We start from the raw sequence: 22,152 nt of genomic DNA on the forward strand, positions 1-22,152 counted from the left end.
AACACAGCCTGAGGGGGCTAGTGTGCCACAGCTAGCCGGGAGGGAGTCCAGGAAAAAGTCTGGACCTGCCTAAGAGGCAAGAGACCATTGTTTCGGGGTGTGCGAGGAGAGGGGATTCCTTCCCTGTGTGCCCACAGAAGGCAGAGCACCGCCTAAGTGAGCTCCAGAGACGGGCACAAGCCACGACTATCAGCTCGGACCCCAGAGACAGGCATAAAACACTAACGATGTTGCTGCAGCCACCAAGAAGCCTGTGTGCAAGCACAGGTCACTATCCACACCCCGACCCCACACACACCCCACTGGGAACCTGTGAAGCCCTGCACTGTCAGGGTCCTGTGATCCAGGGACAACTTTCCCGGGAGAACACACAGGGCACCTCAGGCTGTTGCAACATCACACCAGCCCCTGCTGCTGCGGGCTCACCCCTCATTCCAATTACGACTAGCGTTCCCCTCCCTCCCCCAAGTCTGAGTGAACAAGAGAGCCCTAATCAGCCATGGCTTTAACCCCCTCCTGTCTGGGCCGGGAACAGGTGCCTGAGGGCAACCTAAATGCAAAGGTGGGGCCAAAACCAAAGCTGAATCCCAGGAGCTATGGGAACAAAGAAGAGAAAGGGAAATCTCTCCGTGCAGCCTCAGGAGCAGTGGATTAAATCCCCACAGTCAACTTGAGGTACCCTACATCTGTGGAATGCCTGAATAGGCAATGAACGAATCACCCCCAAATTGAGGCGGTGGACTTTGGGAGCAACTGTAGATTTGGGGTTTGCTGTCTATGACTGATTTGTTTCTGATTTTTATGTTTATCTTAGTTTAGTTTTTAGTGCTTGTTATCATTGGTGGATTTGTTTATTGGTTTGGTTGCTCTCTTTTTTATTACCATTATTATTTTAATAATTAAAAAAATTTTGTTTTTAATATATTTTTTTTCTTTCTTTTTTTCTCCCTTTTCTTCTGAGCCGTGGGACAGACAGGGTCTTGGTGTTCCAGCTTGGTGTCAGGCCTTAGGCTCTGAGGTGGGAGAGCCGAGTTCAGCACACGGGACCACCGGAGACCTCCCGGCCCCACATAATATCAATTGGCAAGAGCTCTCCCAGAGATCTTTGTCTCAATGCTAAGAAAAAGCTCCACCCAACGGCCAGCAAGCTCCAGTGCTAGATGCCCCATGCCAAACAACAAGACAGGAACACAACCCCAACCATTAGCAGAGAGCCTGCCTAAAATCATAATAAGTCCACAGACACCCCCAAACACACCACCAGACGTGGACCTGCCCACCAGAAAGACAAGATCCAGCCTCATCCACCAGAACACAGGCACTAGTCCCCTCCGTCAGGAAGCCTACACAACCCACTGAACCAACTTTAGCCACTGGGAACAGACACCAAAAACAATGGGAACTACGAACCTGCAGCCTGCAAAACGGAGACCCCAAACACAGTAAGATAAGCAAAATGAGAAGACAGAAAAACACACAGCAGACGAAGGAGCAAGATAAAAACCCACCAGACCTAACAAATGAAGAGGAAATAGGCAGTCAACCTGAAAAAGAATTCACAGTAATGACAGTAAAGATGATCCAAAATCTTGGAAATAGAATGGAGAAAATACAAGAAACATTTCACAAGGACCTAGAAGAACTAAAGAGTGAACAAACAATGATGAACAACACAATAAATGAAATTAAAAATTCTCTAGAAGGAATCAATAGCAGAATAACTGAGGAAGAACAGATAAATGACGTGAAGATAAAATAGTGGAAATAACTACTGCAGAGCAGACTAAAGAAAAAAGAATGAAAAAAATTGAGGACAGTCTCAGAGACCTCTGGGACAACATTAAATGCACCAACATTCGAATTATAGGGGTCCCAGAAGAGAAAAAGAAAAGGTCTGAGAAAATATTTGAAGAGATTATAGTTGAAAACACCCCTAACATGGGAAAGGAAATAGTCAATCAAGTCCAGGAAGCAAAGAGAGCCCCATACAGGATAAATCCAAGGAGAAACATGCCAAGATGCATATTAATCAAACCATCAAAAATTAAATACAAAGAAAAAATATTAAAAGCAGCAAGGGAAAAGCAACAAATAACATACAAGGGAATCCCCATAAGGTTAACAGCTGATTTTTCAGCAGAAACTCTGCAAGCCAGAAGTGAGTGGCAGGACAAATTTAAAGTGATGATAAGGAAAAACCTACAACCAAGATTACTCTACCCAGCAAGGATCTCATTCAGATTTGACGGAGAAATTAAAACCTTTACAGACAAGCAAAAGTTAAGAGAATTGAGCACCACCAAACCAGCTTTACAACAAATGCTAAAGGAACTTCTCTAGGCAGGAAACACAAGAGAAGGAAAAGACCTACAATAACAAACACAAAACAATTAAGCAAATGGTAATGGGAACATACTATCGATAATTACCTTAAATGTAAATGCATTAAATGCTCCAACCAAAAGACACAGACTGGCTGAATGGAAACAAAAACAAGACCTGTATATATGCTGTCTACAAGAGACCCACTTCAGACCTAGGGACACATACAGACTGAAAGTGAGGGGATGGGAAAAGATATTCCAGGCAAATGGAAATCAAAAGAAAGCTGGAGTAGCAATTCTCATATCAGACAAAACAGACTTTAAAATAAAGACTATTACAAGAGACAAAGAAGGACACTACATAATGATCAAGGGATCGATCCAAGAAGAAGATATAACCAACGTAAATATTTATGCACCCAACATAGGAGCACTTCAATACATAAGGCAAATGCTAATAGCCATAAAACGGGAAATCGACAGTAACATAATAATAGGAGGGGACTTTAACACCCCACTTTCACCAATGGACAGACCATCCAAAATGAAAATAGGGAAACACAAGCTTGAAATGATACATTAGACAAGATGGGCTTAATTGATATTTATAGGACATTCCATCCAAAAACAACAGAATACACTTTCTTCTCAAGTGCTCATGGAACATTCTCCAGGATATATCATATCTTGGGTCACAAATCAAGCCTCAGTAAATTTAAGAAAATTGAAGTTGTATCAAGTATCTTTTCCGACAACAATGCTATGAGACTAGATGCCAATTACAGGAAAAAAACTGTAAAAAATACAAACACATGGCGGCTAAACGATAGGCTACTAAATAACCAAGAGATCACTGAAGAAATCAAACAGGAAGTCAAAAAATACATAGAAACAAATGACAATGAAAACATGACAACCCAAAACCTATGGGATGCAGCAAAAGCATTTCTAAGAGGGAAGCATATAGCAATACAATCCTACCTCAAGAAACAAGAAAAATCTCAAATAAACAACCTAACCCTACACCTAAAGCAATTAGAGAAAGAAGAACAAAAAACCCCCAAAAGTTAGCAGAAGGAAAGAAATCATAAAGATGAGATCAGAAATAAATGAAAAAGAAATGAAGGAAACAATAGCAAAGATCAATAAAACTAAAAGCTGCTTCTTTGAGAAGATAAAATTGATAAACCATTAGCCAGGCTCATCAAGAAAAAAAGGGAGAAGATTCAAATCAACAGAATTAGAAATGAAAAAGGAGAAGTAACAACTGACACTGCAGAAATACAAAGGATCATGAGAGATTACTATAAGCAACCATATGCCAATAAAATGGACAACCTGGAAGAAATGGACACATTCTTAGAAAAGCACAACCTTCCGAGACTGAATGAGGAAGAAATAGAAAATATAAACAGACCAATCACAAGCACTGAAATTGAGACTGTGATTAAAAATCTTCCAACAAACAAAAGCCCAGGACCAGATGGCTTCACAGGCGAATTCTATCAAACATTTAGAGAAGAACTAACATCTATCCTTCTCAAACTCTTGCAAAATAAAGCAGAGGGAGGAACACTCCCAAGCTCATTCTACGAGGCCACCATCACCCTGATACCAAAACCAGACAAAGATGTCACAAAGAAAGAAAACTACAGGCCAATATCACTGACGAATATAACTGCAAAAATCCTCAACAAAATATTAGCAAACAGAATCCAACAGCACATTAAAAGGATCATACACCTTGATTAAGTGGGGTTTATCCCAGGAATGCAAGGATTCTTCAATATACACAAATCAATCAATGTGATACACCATATTAACAAACTGAAGGATAAAAAGCATACGATGATCTCAATCGATGCAGAAAAAGCTTTTGACAAAATTCAACACCCATTCGTGAAAAAAACTCTCCAGAAAGTAGGCATAGAGGGAACCTACCTCAACAAAATAAAGGCCATATGTGATAAACCCACAGCCAACATCGTTCTCAATGGTGAAAAACTGAAACCATTTCCTCTAAGATCAGGAACAAGACAAGGTTGCCCACCCTCACCACTATTATTCAACATAGCTTTGGAAGTTTTAGCCAGAGAGGAAAAAGAAATAAAAGGAATCCAAATTGGAAAAGAAGAAGTAAAGCTGTCACTGTTTGCAGATGACATGATACTATACATAGAATCCTAAAGATGCTACCAGAAAACTACTAGAGCTAATCAATGAATCTGGTAAAGTAGCAGGATACAAAATTAATGCACAGAAATCTCTTGCATTCCTATATACTAATGACAAAAAAGTCTGAAAAAGAAATTAAGGAAACACTCCCTTTTACCACTGCAAGAATAAAATACCTAGGAATAAACCTAGCTAAGGAGACAAAAGACCTGTATGCAGAAAATTATAAGACACTGATGAAAGAAATTAAAGATGATACAAATAGATGGAGAGATATACCATGTTCTTGGATTGGAAGAATCAACATTGTGAAAAAGACTATACTACCCAAAGCAATCTACAGATTCAATGCAATCCCTATCAAACTACCACTGGCATTTTTCACAGAACTAGAACAAAAAATTTCACAAATTGTATGGAAACACAAAAAACCCCAAATAGCCAAAGTAATCTTGAGAGAGAAAAATGGAGCTGGAGGAATCAGGCTCCCGGACTTCAGACTAAACTACAAAGCTACAGTAATCAATACAGTATGGTACTGGCACAAAAACAGAAATATAGCTCAATGGAACAGGATAGAAAGCCCAGAGATAAACCCACGCACTTATGGTCACCTCATCTTTGATAAAGGAGGCAAGAATATACAATGGAGAAAAGACAGCCTCTTTGGTGTACAACAGAAACTAACACAGTATTGTGAAGCAATTATACTCCAATAAAGATCTATTGAAAAAAAAAAAGAATGAAATTAGAACACTTCCTAACACCATCCACAAAAATAAACTCAGAATGGATTAAAGACTTAAATGTAAGGCCAGAGAGTATAAAACTCTTAGAGGACAACATAGGGAGAGCACTCTATGACATAAATCACAGAAAGCTCCTTTTTGACCCACCTCCTACAGAAACGGAAATAAAAACAAAAATAAACAAATGGGACCTAATGAAACTTCAAAGCTTTGGCCCAGGAAAGGAAACCATAAACAAGACAAAAAGACAACCCTCAGAATGAGAGAAAATATTTGCAAATGAAGCAACTGACAAAGGATTAATCTCTAAAATATACAAGCAGCTCATGCAGCTGAATATCAAAAAACAAACAACCCAATCCAAAAATGGGCAGAAGACCTAAATAGACATTTCTCCAAAGAAGATATACAGACTGCTAACAAATACATGAAAGGATGCTCAACATCAAGAATCATTAGAGAGATGTAAATCAAAACTACAATGAGGTATCACCTCACACAGGTCAGAATGGCCATTATCAAAAAATCTACAAACAATAAATGCTGGAGAGGGTGTGGAGAAAAGGGAACCTTCATGCACTGTTGGTGGGAATGTAAATTGATACAGCCACTATGGAGAACAGTATGGAGGTTCCTTAAAAAACTAAAAATAGAACTACCATATGACCCAGCAATCCCACTACTGGGCATATACCCTGAGAATACCATAATTCAAAAAGAGACATGTACCACAATGTTCACTGCAGCACTATTTACAATAGCCAGGACATGGAAGCAAACTAAGTGTCTATTGACAGATGAATGGATAAAGATGGGGCACATATATACAATGGAATATTATTCCACCATTAAAAAGAAACGAAACTGAGTTATTTGTAGGGAGGTGGATGGACTAGAGTCTGTCATACAGAGTGAAGTAAATCAGAAAGAGAAAAACAAATACCATATGCTAATGCATATATATGGAATCTAAAAAGAAAAAAAAAGGTACTGATGAACCTAGTGGTAGAGCAGGAATAAAGACACAGACATAGAGAATGGACTTGAGAACACGGGGAGGGGGAGAGGGAAGCTGGGACCAAGTGAGAGAGTGGCACGGACACATACACACTACCAAATGTAAAATAGATAGCTAGTGGGAAGCAGCCGCATAGCACAGGGAGATCAGCTCGGTGCTTTGTGACCACCTAGAGGGGTGGGATAGGGAGGGTGGGAGGGAGGGAGATGCAAGAGAGAGGAGACATGGGGATATATGTGTACGTATAGCTGATTCACTTTGTTATACAGCAGAAATGAACACAACATTATAAAGCAATTATACTCCAATAAATGTGTTTAAAAAAAAAGGCAAAGTCCACAGAAAAAAAAAAAGAAAAAAAAGAAATGATGCCATCACACCCCCAACCCCGGAGTGGAGCAACTCATTCCTGGAACGTCAACTATACTCAAAGATCTGGGGGAAGCATTTCTATATGAGAACCAATGTGTTCACATTGTTGTACCAAATGACAACTATAAGTTGATTTTACAAATTACCCTAAGACTTCAAAGAAATGTGATGCTTTCTGCAAGGTGCTTCAGGCTACACTCCAAGCCCCTACCCTCAGAATACTAGTTCTTCCTCCAATTCCCTGGGGATGGCAGAGTCAGAGAAGCACTGCTCCCACCCAAACCCTGTATCACAGAAAGGAAACCTCAGGTCCAGCCAAGTGAAGTGACCGTGAACCACAATATCTACTATTACTAATAAAAATAATCCATTTACTGAATGCTTACCACGAGCCAGGTACTCTACTGAGAGTTTTACTTAAGTTAACTTTCATTTTCAAAGCAACTCTGTAAGAGGTATGATTTTCACTTTAAAGATGAAAAGAAGACTCAGAAGTTGAGCAATATATCCAAAATCGCAAAGCTAACCATGACACCTACTTCTTATCAGCTGGATTTGAACCCAGGCCTCTGAGTCCAAGGTTCAGAGCCTTGGTGACAATGTCATACCGTTAGTGACGCAAGAGGGAGGAGCTGGGAGTGGGTCGGAGTCCAGGGTGCTGGTGTCTTGTCCTAGATTATTATGCATAGCCCCAGAACACAAGGGTGCCTTAGCTTACCCTCGGCCTATCAATAAGAAAACTGAGGCTCAGAGAGAAGAGCCCAACTTAAGGCCAGAGCCACCAAACTTCAGAGACAGCATCTGCTAACAGTGGGCTCTGTGGGAGTATCCTAACCTCTCTGGGGTTAGAAGACCTCTAACATCCCTCCTGAATGTACCAGTTATAACCTGACTTGCACATCCTGTCAGCCTTTGTGAGCCTGAGCGCCTGCGGGGGCCTCATTCACTTTGGTCTGCAGACAGCAGCTCTGACAAGTTACCCTTAACCTCCTGCCAGGGGGCTGGACTGGGGTGGGGGGTGGGGGGGGTGCGTGCTAAGGGAACTTGTTTGACAATTGCAAGTCACTCCTGCTTCTGAACTGATCAACCAGCCTGCTAGTCATTAGCTAAGGCCTGTATGCCAGGAAGCAGAATGTATGCACAGTAGCCAAAAGCCACAGCCACAAGCACGCACACCCCTCTCAGCAAGGAAATTCCAGAAGTTTATTCATTCCTGTGGTTCGCATCTATAAGAATCTTCTTCCAGATCCCAACTTCTTAGGTCTCTGATGTCGTCTAAAAAGCCTACTCCACATCTGGACAAAAGCATGCTGAAAAGATGCGACTCTGTTGTGACTGCTTAGAATATTTACATTATCTGTGGTACCCATGTTGATTGCCTGAGCCAATCAAGCCAGGTTTATCAACACTGTGCTCCCAGCAGGGCTGGAAGAATCCTGGCTGAAGGGTCAGAACACACAGTCTGTCCACACACCCATCACTGTGTGTTTACCCAGCTCTGTCCCGGACCCCATGGGGCTCTGTGTGTTGGGAGGAAAAGGGAGCAGAACATCAGGGGGTGAAGACACAGGAGTTCGAGAAAGTTGAGACTCAGGGAGCAGCTTTGGAAAGGCCAGCACTCCTCACTTTGGCCTTGAGGAGGCCTCTGGACAGCAGGAACCATCAGCCTGCTGGGGGAGAGCCCCCCCCCCCCCACCGAGAGTAGTTAAAGGCAGCTCACAGCCTGCTTGCTTCTCCCCAGCCCAGCCCAGCCCCTCAGCTCCCACCCGCTCTGTTGCAGCTCCTCCTGAGCATGTTGCAGGTTCTAGAGTCTCGCCTCCAGCTGTGGCTCTTTAAAGCTGAGCCACTCGAGGTTCACACAGGCCCCACCTGATGTTCTAAGCCTGTCCCGGCTCCCCCCGGAGCTGCTGACTGGGGAGCCCCTCACACCTCTTCTAGACAGGCTCCGGGACCCAGGACATTGGCTGGGGGCGGGCAGGCCACCGCCTCTCACCTTCCCTTTCGTGCTCCTTGAATAGGCGGGAGAAGCCACTCAAGCACCAGGTGTGCAGGCCCTCGGCTGTCCTGCTGTCCCCTCACGCTGGGCTGCGGCTCAAGGCCCTTCCGCACCACGCCTGCCTGCCTCCCTTCCTCCCTCCCAAAGGACGCCCTCTGCTTCTCTGTCTCGGCAGGCGATTAGGGATGTTGCTGAGAACATCCAGTTCTTACCATCTGCAACAATGGACGATAACGGAGAGTGACGCATTTTCTCCTGTAAGGACTTTTCCCACCAATCATGTCTCCCTCCCTTCCTCCTCAGGCGTCACTGAAGGTACTGACAAGGCTAACATGTGTCTCTTCTCCTCTCCCACACCAAACCTGCTCCGGACGGGCGCTGTTGAGAAAGAAAATGGTGACCCCTGGGAACCCGGAGGAAAGGGCATGGAGAAAACTGACGGGCAATGGAGAGCACGGTGCATCAGCAGGAACACAGCCAAGTGTGACTGACCCTCTGGAGAGAGGACCGAGCTCACAGGTGTCAGCTCAACTGGCCTCAGTGGGGAGGAGAGGGCCCCTGTCCCTCCAATCTTCTCTTGGAAACAGGGGCCCAGCAGGAAGATCAAGGGCTACCCCATGTGTCAGCGGGGCTCACACCTGGCCAGGGGAGCACAGACCTTGAAGACAGGGGACTTGGAATCCTATTGGGGAGGCCAGATCAACAAAGGAGAACAATATAACCACAGGGGCCAGGAAAGTGGGATTGGAAGTAAAACAGCTGGTGGGCCCTGGCCTGTTCACTGGGACTTGGTAAACCCTTCCCGTTTTCCACTCCTGAACCCCACAGTTCTGCACCCTGCTCGGGACACTCAGCCAACACAAATCAGCAGTTCGTTTCTTAGCATTTGCCTAGAGGGGAGCATGGGCCCAGCATTTATTGGGTGTTAAGTGTTCTCTCTCCCCCGCAGTAATAAGATGGCTACAGGACTCTGAAACGAAGTACGTTGTTTACCATCACTGCAAAGCTTTGAAATGGCCATCCTAGCTGTTAGAACATTTTCTCCAGGGCAATTTGGGTAAGCTTCCACCCCCTGTACATAGCAGCCAACCAGCTAGGCCTCTCCAGGTGTGGTAGATTAGGCCAAAATAGGACTACTAAATGTGCTTATCCATACCAAATAGACCTATTAAATTAATAATGCACTTCTAATTATTCTAATGAAATAATTTATCATTCACGCTTGAAGTAAGAATCAGTTTTACTCTCACTCTGGTTTTTTATGATTACTCAATTCGGGATTTTTCTGAGAGAAAGCAGTCCCCTGGGACTTCCTAGAGTCCAGTGTTTGATGGGGGGAAATTATTTATACTGAAGAACTCTGCTCCCCCTCACACCTGTTAGCTGGGGCTTGGTTCCATCTCCCCGATGGCTTTGTTCCTCTTGGTTTCTAGGCCAAAGTGAGCTTCTGGGAAGCTGCAATTTGGCACAAGTGCGTACTTGCTTGGGTGTCCTCTCTCTCAGCTGATCTTTGCAGGTTCCTGGCAAGTCTCTCTCTTAGTTGAGACAATGCTCCCCCCCACCCTCTTCCCACACCTCTTAACTAGAAAAATAAAATAATATCCAGGTTCCAGAAGGTAATTTCTTGCTTAAGCCCAGGAAAAGCCAAAGAGAGCTAGCTTATCCCCACATTTGCCACCTGCAATGCTCAACCAAACAACAGGACAAACCATCTACGAAAGATCTAGCTATCTCTTCACTTCTGCAATCCCTGAAGCATTTCTTTGCCTGTTCGTGTGCACAGTGAGCTGCATCTGTATGGCTTCCCCATTGACCAGAAGCCCCTCTGAGCTGACACTGTGAGGAGATGCTGCCTAAAGGACGTCCCTTGAGTCCACTCCCCGAGCCCCACGAGGTCCAGTTGGGCATCTCTGGGCACTCGGGGTCAGACCCGTCCTCCCGTGGGCACAGGGGAGGGGCCTCCTCCACAATCGCACTTTTCTTGCAAGCTGAACCTAAGGCTAGGCTCCCAGGCTGCATCACAGATGGTCAGCTTGGTGCTCTGCTCTGAAAGGGGGTTCCCAGTAAGGCAGCCTTGACAGAGCCAACGGAACACGGGGTAGACACCAAGAAAGAAACAGAGCTCTCCCAGGCCGAGTTCTTGTTTGCTTCAAGTTATTTTCTACCATTTCAATGTATTTCTGCACTAGCCACATATAGGCTTTTCTATTAAAATTCAAGAACTTTTCTAGGGAGAACTGCTCCCAGGTACACAAATAGGAGGACGGCTCAGCTGACAAATTATCTATTCTCACTGTAGATACTCTTCTGCTCAATGAAAACTGTAACGGTCATGCACTCAATTTGTGGGATAGGTAAGGAAGGATGGAAGTGAAAGAGGAGCTCCTGGGTCAGAGTGAAATATGAATTCTAGCTACATGCTACAGCAGCTTAGGAATAACCACTGTGATTATCCTACAACTAATCAGGAAGCAGAGCTGTATTCAAATGGGCCACTTCTCCATCAGGCCTGGGCCTGCCTCAGCATCAGGGAATCTTAACTCACCAGCTCTTATGCACTAGAGGAAACCGGCAGAGCAATTACCATCAACCTAGATTGTCCTCCTCCTTCCTTTTCAATAACTAGGGTGACCACATGACATATTACCCAAACCAGGACTCTTGTGAAGAGAGGAACTACTAACACTTATGCCGGGACTGTCCAGGGGACAGAGGATGTGTGTGACCACCCTAATCACTCCCACCATCTCCCTAAGTCTGGATGTGACACATGACTTCAAGGATGTTTTCCCTGGCCACGTTCACTCTGTTCTGGCCAAGCTTGTACTTCACATGCCCTCAGTCCAGGAAACTGTTATGTTATTTCATGCACTGGGTTATATTTGGACATGTTCTCATATCTGTCCTCGCTCCTTTTCTAGACCATCAGTGTCTTAGTTTCTGACTTGTTTTTTTGAACTATAGTTGATTTACAATACTGTGTTAGTTTCAGGTATACAGCAAAGTGATTCAGTTATATATATATTTTTCAGATTATTTTCCATTATAGGTTATTATAAGATATTGAATATAGTTCCCTGTGCTATACAGTAATCCTTGCTGCTTATCTATTTTAGGTACAGTAGTTTGTATGTGTTAACCCCATCCTCCTAATTTATCCCTCCTCCCCTTTGGTAACCATAAGTTTGTTTTCTATATCTGTGAGTCTGTTTTTGTCTTGTATACTGTCTTATATATAGATTCATTTGTATTATTTTTTAGATTCCACATATAAGTGATATCGCATAATATTTGTCTTTTTCTGTCTGACTTACTTCATTTAGTATGATATTCTCTAGGTCCATCCATGTTGCTGCAAATGGCAATATTTCATTCCTTTTTATGGTTGACTAATGTTCCATTATATATATACCACATTTTCTGTAACCAATCACCTGTTGATGGCCACTTGGGTTGTTTCCGTGTCTTGGCTATTGTTAACTGTGCTGCTATGAACACTGGGGTGCTTGCATCTTTTCGAATTAGAGTTTTTGTCTTTTCTGGATATCCCAAGAGTGGGATTGCTGGATCATATGGCAGCTCTGTGTTTAGGTTTTTAAGGAACCTCGATGCTGTTCTCCATAGTGGCTGCACCAATTTACATTCTCACCAACAGTGTAGGAGGGTTCCCTTTTCTGCACTGTTTGCTGACTTTTTGCATGAACTTTAAACTCACTCTAGTTCCTTTGTTCCATCCACTTTTGTCATTGTTCATAAGTAAATAATATTTGCTGAAAGTCTGGTTGTAAGTATGATTGCAAATGATTGCAAACTTTTTTCCTAACATAAATGCTGTCGTTTTTTATATATTTTTCCGGTATTTTTCTATATATGTACTTTTTAAAACAAAATTATACATATACACTATCATTGCCTTCATCTTCATACTTTTGTTCATGCTAAACCACAATATTTTTCCTGGTTACGGAACATTCTTCCTAAGTCTCATTTTTAATAACTTTGTAACATTCCGTCAAGTGGATGAACCATCATTTACTCAATCATGTCCCTGTTATTTACCATTTAGGTTGTTTCCAATTTCACTAAAACAAAAAACATCACAAGTCACAATTTCATGAACATAACTTCTCCTTCACTCTAGATTATATCTACTCAAGATATATTTCAAGAATTTCGATTACTAAGTCAAAGTGCTTGAAATTTTTATGGCTCTCAAATCTAGGTCCTCTTAATTTCTGTCAATGTACTACCTGGGGTGACTCCTGGCTCCCCAAATATTTTGCTCTCCTTCCTCAGCCCCAGTTTGATCTTGAGCTCCTTGATCTGGTGCCAGGGCCCAGGTATGAGCCAGGTCCAGGGATTCCTGCACAGTTTGAAGGGATGTGCACTTAGATATCTGACCAAGTTAGGCAAGGCTTGGGAAATGAGGCAAGTACTGAGCAAGACAGGGAAGGATCCCACCCCAAGGAGTCATGAAGTTCAAAACAACTATAGTTATCAAGCAAAACATGGGGCCTCTGCTCTCTCTCCTCTGTAATCCTGCCAGTGGGGGCAGCCCCGGATGCCTCTGAGCCTTTTCTGCCCAGCTGAGCCCTACCTTAACCTCAAGGTATCCTCTTCTCTAAGGCCTTCCCAGCAGGATTTATGACACAGGTTCTTAAGCACAGACTCGGACAAACTTTCCAATCTGTGATAAAATACAGAAAACGAGGACAATACGTGGAATTTTTCATACAGCTCATTGCACATAGTTTAAAAGGCCATCCTTTAATCTCAGTTTATGTCCTTCACACTTTCTTGGAATTAATGTATTCTTTCATTTATTTGTAAAATTGTCCGTGGCTTTGTTTTAATTAGTAGTTCGTTTACTTATCGCATATGTTTTGACAGCTCACTACCTGCCAGGTGCTATTCTAGACCCTAGAGACAGAGCAGCAAACACAAGAGACAAAGGTGCCTGACAACTAGCTTTTCTGATTGTGATATAAGTGCCTGACATGTAGCTTTTGATTGCTGAGGCCTCCACTTCAAAGACAGCCATTTGGAATAAACACAATGCCAGCTACAGGACTTGATAAACAGCCAGGCCGCCCCACCCGTGAGGTTCCCTTTTTTTTAGAGAGAGCTCTGGTGACCTAGATAACTGACCGTTCGACGGTTTTTCCCTTCCTGTGCTTTAATTCCTGCTTTTATGCTTTAAATTCACCAATAAAGAGTGAACACTTGAAACCCTAGGTCCTCCAACCCTCGACCCCAATAAAGGCAGAACCCCAGGTCTGTTCGATCTCGTGCTCTCTCTCCCTCTCTCCCCCCACCCCTCACTGTGTGGTCCCGGGGAGGCCTTGCACCCTCAGGGACCTGTGAGCAATAAGCCTTGTCTTTTCTAAGTTCCCTGATGGTTGTTACTGAGCTGCGTCTTGCAGTCTTAGTAGGAACCACAAGGGTCGGTCCAGCCACAACATTGGCTCCAGGTGGAAAAAATGTCTGTGGGGGGCCACCACAAGTAGCATGGCCCAGGGGAGTGCCCCCAGGCGTCTCTAGCTTACAGGATCACTATCACCAGGCCGAGAAGGCCCTGAAACAGCGCCCTAGCTCTGACTGTGGAGGCTCTGTCTCCGCAGCGCCCTGGAGGGTGGGGGGAAGGGCTCAGGTTTGGACATCGCTGTATCTCCATGGTGATGTCCTGCACAGTCACTTCTTATTAAACACTTGCAGGGGATGGGGTTTCATAAAGACACTGACACTCCCTGGAGCATTAGTGGGGACACTTGTATGCACAGCAGAGGGCCTGTGGGTGGTTTGAAAAAGGGCGTGAAATTAACCAACTCTGGGGCCACGGTGCCTGGCTTCCAATCCCAGCTCTGCTGTAGGACCTTCAGCAAATGTTTTCTCCTCTCAGCCTGTGTCCTCACTTGTAAAATGGGCAGGATTGTAACAGTACTTGCTTGAAGAGGCTTGAAGATGGAAGCCCTCCGCACAGTCCTTGGCACACCAGAAGCCCTCAGTAAATGTGACCTAGTTGTAGCAATAACAATAGCATCAATTGGGTGCTAAATAAACCAGCTAATAGGTGACTGTGTCAACATTAAACCAGGTGAAAGGTCACAGCCCAGAGAACCAAACTGAAATTGAAGGTACATTTGACAGGCCAGAAATGTTAAAGATATAACAGGGAAAATTAAATTTGTATATGAAGGAAGAAAAAAACAAACCGGCCAGACTTTCTCTTCCTTCTCCACATGTCAATGATAGAAACTGATAGAACTTCATTTATGTCAGTGATAGAAACAGGGCAAAATGCTCCTACCACATCCAGGTTTGTTCAATGATGGGCACATGCCAGAACTCAACCACAAATGGCCACGATGAGTTGAGGGGAACGGAACTAGGGAATAAACACACAAGTTCAGGGACTTTCCTAAAGTATGGACATTCCACAGACAGATAATTTCCAGTGCCACCCAGAACTCTGGAATTTAAGAAATCTGAGGGAGGGTGGGATGGGGTAGAAAACAGAATACTGGCCACAAAGAGCAGCAGGACAAAGGCCCAAGTGTGCAGAGGTTGCTCTTAGCTCTGGGATTGAAATGCAACGCTGTGCAAATTTAATATCGGCGGCTCAGATAAAATAATGTCAGCAGACTAGATAATTAAAGCTTTTTGGCTCACTTCTTTGTTTTCTTGCTTTCCGGAGGGAGGTCGATAGAAAAAGGAGATGGGTCCAGTAAACCAAGAATTCCTCAGAGTTTTAAGTATATTTTTAGTTACTCCCGACATCTGGGATAGCAGAGACATTATTTCGGGATCAGAGATCAGATCCTGATCATGCCCTTTACATGGGGCTAAACATCACTCTCTAAAATCCTTTGATGAGAATGCACTTATTGCAAAGATACGCACAGGCTAATTGAGACCACATTTAGGGTGTCTGTCGCTTCTGACAGATGTTTCTGGCTGAGTGGAACAGATGCCATTTAAACCAGCTGCCACCATTCCTATTTTTCACCATCTTCCCAAATTCCTTCCTGGACCTGCACCTGGACCAGACCTGTTCCACTCAGGACTGGAGCTGCCCAAGACCAGGGGAGTGACCACGGGTCCACAGCCAGGTCCTTACAGAGCAGCAATGGACCCAACCGCCTGCTCCCACTTGCTTTTTAAAGCATGGGCTACTCGACAAGGAAAGAGTAAATCACAAAACCACAGACACAGTTAAGAGTGCAGGGAGATCTTCGAACTCAACCTCCCATCCAGTAGAGGAATGCTGTTCTGCCCCGAACTGGGCAAGGGTGGGACTGACATGTTTGTGGACAATTGCCAGGACCTGGCTGAGCCATGAGGCTGCTGATCACGGGGATGGAACCAAACCCATCAGGGATGGAGGGAGGACTTAGCCAAGATCCTGGTGGGTCCCTCCGTAAGAATGCCGGGAACTGCAGGACTAGGGATGCCTCTGAGACTAACCCCTCCAGCCCCCTTAGGGCAGGCTGGGGTTCCCTAGAGTTAGAACTCTCCCCCGCCCCACTCATGCAGGAACTCTCTCTGAGCATTGACAGGGGAAAATGCTCAGAGAGGGGACAGGAAGGGGTGGCAGGGGAAGGAGTTCCAGTCACTGTGTACAGCAGGGTCTGCTGAGCCGTGATATGGCTTCGCCTAACTGGACCCAATTCTGTCCCCTGGAGCCACATGAACTCTACCTCTCTACAAGACACGGCTACAAATATCTGAAGACAATCATCATTTATCCTTTATCCTTCTGCAGATGAAACACACTCGACCCTTTCGGCTGTTCCTACTTGCCATTGTTTCCAAACCGTTTCACGTCCTCTGGGTTCATGCTAGTTTCACCAGGACCCCCTTGGGGTGAGCCTGAGGACTGAGGAAAGCACACAGGAGCACAGTGGATAAACCACAGGTTTGAATCTCGGCGCCACCATCCCCCATGCCTCAGCTTCCTCTGCAGTTTCCTCTGCAGCAGCCGATAACCTTAGGCATGAGAAATGCGTGTCCGTTCGCAGAGAACTCTTCGAGCTGTGCCTGGCGAGGCAGCTGGTAAGCAGCTAATTAAGTCTCAGCTACTTCTTGGCACAATGCTTAGCGTAAGAAGTATGCGATGCACGTGCAAGTCCTGCAGCTGATACTCCGTTACTCACCAGCTTTCTTACTCAGAAAACAACAGTACCACCTCTGAGCTTTGATGAGGTGAGTTGTGAGAAGTCTCCTGGTCAGCGTGTGGTGCAGAACAAGCAGGCCATATACACTAGCTTCCTTCCCCTTTGTACGGATGCCGCAGCTAGGAGCCATTCTCTATGGGTCTCTCATGTGCTGTATATCCGGCAAGCACAGGCACTGACTGCCTTTGCTCCAGATTATCTTTTCAAGAATATTTGTATCATGAACAACCTTGGAAGAAAGAGTGTCTTTCTTTGGAGCAAAGAACAGGCACGCTTATTGTCCATTATAAAAGGTCTGAGTTCCCTAATCTCAGGATTTCTCTCCACTGTGTGGGCAGGTGTCACCCTATGGAAATTGGAGCTCAAAGAACCAGTGAGAGAAAATGCTGGTTCTCTGGTCACTGTCATTGTTATGAATCATAAAGTCCTGTCCCTAACCCATGGAGCTCAGCTTCTGCCAGCATTCATGAAACCTTGGCAGCAAACTCACTAGCTTGCCAATTGGTGAAATCTCAGACCCTCCATAGTGATTAAAGACAACCTAGAGAAGAGACAGTGACAAAATAACCACCCCCTGACCCCTACAGTAAAGATATTAAACTATCATCAACCTTATCATAGTTTATCTACACTTAGCTGATTTTCTAAAAATTCTAAGTGAAGAATTTTTATTTATTTCCTTATTTATTCATTTCGATTTTCATCTTCTTGATTTTAATCGAAAGTTCCATTCATTTGAGGTGTCTTCTAAAGCTTTTTTGAGGGGAGACAGCTTCTGAACTCGAAGGTCCCCCTTTCCAGTGCCTCTGTCAGAGGTGCACAGACCACAGTCTCTCCTCCCGTTCCACTCACTTCTCCCACCAGACCAGGCAGACCCTCCTTCTAAATCTAGGTTCTCATCCATAGCATGAGACACCAGTTTGAATTGTATAAAGCTCTTGACAGGTTTCTACCTTCATTCAATTTGTGGCTAAGAGCACGGTGAGTTCTACAATCATCCTAGGATGCTCTTTGTTCTCCCCTTACCCTTTACTGAGAGCACTGGGTGAGCCTCTGTATTAACACCTCCACTTCCAAAAGGTAGAGATGTGTGACCTACGGGATGTGACACAGCTGAAGATCAGCAGGACACCAGCTGGTGTAGTTAGGAAGAAGAGGTAAGAACACCCACGTCCTGCTGGGAAATCTGTCCTAAAACCACTAAGGTTGTAACCCAGAGCAAGTCGAGATCTGAGAAGGCAGCTGTGTGAATGGGGTAGGGAAGTGCACATACTGCCATGTATGTGCTTCAGACTCATCTCTGGCACTAAGAAAGACAGGGGCACAGTTAGGGACAACGTTATGAAATGCAATTTCAACTCACCCCAGGTAGCTTAGTAGGAGGCCGGTAGATATGAAGCTGTCAGTGGTTCCAAATCTTTGTCAGACACCGTAAATTAGTGGGACAAGATCTTTACTCCCATCCTCTACCACTGCCACTACCACTGTCCCTCATTTTCAGATCAAGGATTCACGCACGTGACAAACTCTAGCTCACAGGTACCCACTGACTATTCAGATAAGCAACCAGTGATTTTCATCGTTTTGTCCCTTGGGTACACGTGACAAACTCTAGCTCACAGGTACCCACTGACTATTCAGATAAGCAACCAGTGATTTTCATCGTTTTGTCCCTTGGGTACTTTCTTGCATTTTATATGTACCCTCCCTCTCCACCACAAAACTGGGTATATCTGGGTCTCAGCATCTGGCATTAAATTATAACATGATTCTTTTCAAAAATAAATAAAAATAAGTGAGCCAATAAATCTCTTGAACTACAATGCTTTTTCTCTTATTCATCTTTTTAAATTGAGGGGGTTTTATTTTTAGATTTTACTGTCTGAAGATTTCTTACAATATTTTTAAGCATGACTGGGTATACCAAGATCTCAACATCTGGTCATAAGTTACTTGCAGAACTGTGGCATAGTTTTCTTTCTTTTGAAAAATAATTAATCTGTGACGGCTTTAATGGATATCAAATGAATAATAACATAGTTTCAGCAGTAAGCTTGGACTTTATCAGGCCCCATGGTCAAGGATTACCCAGGAGAGTTTAGCAATTAGGTTCCCAGGATAACTCCAGGGGATGGATCCTTGGCTTGCAGGCTTATTACCAGCTTCAACTCTCATCCCACACCCCAAGTCTCCCTTGTGTTATAGAGGGCTCTCAACTTCTGGTCCTGCCTCCTCAAGGTGGCCTCCCATCTCTTCAAAGCTCTCACAGTGTCACATCCAAAAACTGCTTCTATGCTTTCCTATGATCCAACGGTCCTCCGGTTTCATTATGTCTGGGTAAGAGACAGGACAGGATCCAAATCTCATCCCAGACTCCCGATTGTCAGAAAACTCATCTCTCTACCTACGCAGATTAACTCCTAAAGTACTCAACCCTTAGGGGGTTTTGAGGCTGTTCCACAACAGACTGTCCCCCCCAGTCAGAGGTGGCCAGACCTTCACACCTGGTTACCCCCACAGGTACAGATCAATAAAACCCAATCAGTGGAATACTACTCAGCCATAAGAAAGAATGAAATAATGCCATTTGCAGCAACATGGATGGACCTAGAGATTATCATATTAAGTGAAGTAAGACAGACAAAGTTCATACGGTATCACTTATATGTGGAATCTAAAAAATGATACAAATGACTTATTTACAAAACAGAAACAGACTCACAAAACAAACTTACAGTTAGAAAAGGGGAAGGGGAGATAAATTAGGAGCTTGTGATTAACAGATACACACTATATATAAAATAAACAACAAGATCCTACTGTATAGCACAGGGAACAGTAGTCAATTTCTTGCAATAATCTATAATGGAAAAGAATCTGAAAAAGAATACACACATGCGGGACCTCCCTGGTGGCGCAGTGGTTAAGAATCTGCCTGCCAATGCAGGGGACATGGGTTTGAGCCCTGGTCCGGGAAGATCCCACATGCCGCGGAGCAACGAAGCCCGTGCGACACGACTACTGAGCCTGCGCTCTAGATCCCATGCGCCACAACTACTGAGCCCGCGTGCCACAACTACTGAAGCCAGCGTGCCTAGAGCCCGTGTTCCACAATGAGAAGCCCGTGCTCTGCAACAAAGAGTTGCCCCCGCTCGCCGCAACTAGAGAAAGCCCGTGCGCAGCAACAAAGACCCAACACAGACAAAAAATAAAAATAAATAAATAAATTTTTTTAAAAAGAAAGAAATATTTGCTAAAGGTCCCTGCATCATCTATGAGGGGTCCACTGGCTCAGACTTTAAGGGACCCTGGAGAAGGGCACCGAGTTCTGGTTAGCCTCTACACCGACCAGGTTAACGGCTATACTCATGAGGCCCTGTTTCCTCACTAAGGAGGAAAAAGAGTACTGGATGATTTCTGCAGCCCCATCTGCTCTAGGTTTTACAACAGAAGTTTGCCTGTCCTCTTTTCCTCATTGCAAACTTCCCTGTCCTGAGCATAAAGCTGGTAACTACACAGAAAGGGCTTCATGCACAGCCCTCTCAGCACCAGTGGCTCTACCTTCAGCCCCATTTTAGCCGAGGCAAACCTGCCTTTAAAATAAAGCAACTTGGGCTTCCCTGGTGGCACAGTGGCTGAGAGTCCACCTGCCGATGCAGGGGACGCGGGATCGTGCCCCGGTCCGGGAAGATCCCACATGCCGCGGAGCGGCTGGGCCTGTGAGCCATGGCCGCTGAGCCTGCGCGTCCGGAGCCTATGCTCCACAACAGGAGAGGCCACAACAGTGAGAAGCCCGCGTACCACAAATAAATAAATAAATAAAAATAAAGCAACTTGCGTTAATTTCTCCATCCTTTGATCTTCTGCCTCTGCTGCTTCACAAAGTCATGGCTTTAAGGCTTCACCTTCCAAGGGAGCCATGCTCAGACATACAGAGTGTTCACTTTGATCCAGCCTCCCCTGAATACTAAAATAATGCCTCCCATCTCAGATGCAGGTTCTGTATTTTCTTTCAGGCAGCAGTAGGACACCACTACTTTTTTTCTTTATCAGCCACTTCAGAGTCCAACCTCACTGTCATTTTTTTTTTAATTCCTTTAAAGTTACAGGATTTATTTTCTTAATGAAAGTGCAGCCCCTACATACTTTTTTTTGCCTTTCCAAGTAGTCTAAGAGGCTACTCTCTCACTTCAGTGATGGGGCCATAGCTCAGAGCACCTTTAGAACCATGGGGAAAACAATCAGTGCTATAAAATCACAGGCCACGCTTCCTTTCACTAATTCCTCTTTCCCTTCCTCTTCCTTCTCACACTCTTTGCTTCACTAGAATTGGTTGTGGCCCCATCAGCCTCCTTTGCACTGAGAGTGAACAGATGGCCCCCTGGCTGAGGACCCCTGACACGCTATAAGCCTGAGGGTCAGCATGGTGGCAACAGAAAACCCATCTCCCTCACTGGCTAAACCTGCAAAAAGCAATGAATCCCGATCCCCCTCAAATAACACATAGGAAATCCCAAAAGATCACTGACATGTTTGAAATACTATTGAGAAATATATTTCAGAATATTATTTGCAATATTATTCACCATTGAATAGCTGCCCAAAGAAGTCCCCATCTAAACACTCACTCTATGTCACCCTAACACAGGACTTCTCACTAAACAGAGTGGAGATGACCATGTCTGTGCAGCTCTTGGTCAGCACCCGGAATAGCTGGGCCCACATTAACACGGAATTCTACCTGTGCGCCAACCCCAACGAGGTCTGCTTGACAAGGAAACACAGGGTCAAAGGGGAAATCAAAACCGAATGGAGGGACTTCCCTGGTGGCACAGTGGCTAAGAATCCGCCTGCCAATGCAGGGGACACGGGTTTGATCTGTGGTCCGGGAAGATCCAAAATGCCTCGGAGCAACTAAGCCCGTGCACCACAACTACTGAGCCCGTGCGTCTAGAGCCCATGCTCTGCAACAAGAGGAGCCACCGCAACGAGAAGCCTGCGCACCACAACGAAGAGTAGCCCCGGTTCGCTGCAATTAGAGAAAGCCCGTGTACAGCAACGAAGGCCCAATGCAGCCAAAAATAAATATTAATTAATTAATTAATTTCAAACAAAAAAACAAGTGGCGTTCATCACAGCAGCCTCCTGGAGCAGTGGAGGAAGAAGCTTGGGGCAGTCGGGAAGCTGGAGCACCACAGTTTGGCAGTACGAATAGCTTCTAGCAGAGGCCAGGGCACCCGGCAGACACTTAAGCAATCTTGATTCCTGGCTGGCTCCACTGATGGCTCCCACTGACTCGACCACTTCTAGAATTCTGACCGGCTAAGCCAAGGTCAACAGATAA

At 44.7% G+C, this 22,152-nt stretch overlaps 1 protein-coding gene across 6 annotated transcripts in view; it reads right to left on the reverse strand.

Annotated features, from left to right (window-relative positions):
* The window catches only part of MYLK (myosin light chain kinase), a 270,323-nt gene that overhangs the window by 195,776 nt on the left and 52,395 nt on the right, over positions 1 to 22,152 (reverse strand). The window lies entirely within an intron of this gene.

The sequence above is a fragment of the Monodon monoceros genome, unplaced genomic scaffold (genome assembly GCF_005190385.1).
Source record: "Monodon monoceros isolate NGI ecotype Baffin Bay Population unplaced genomic scaffold, NGI_Narwhal_1 Super_Scaffold_11, whole genome shotgun sequence".
In the NCBI taxonomy this organism is placed as follows: Eukaryota; Metazoa; Chordata; class Mammalia; order Artiodactyla; family Monodontidae; genus Monodon; species Monodon monoceros.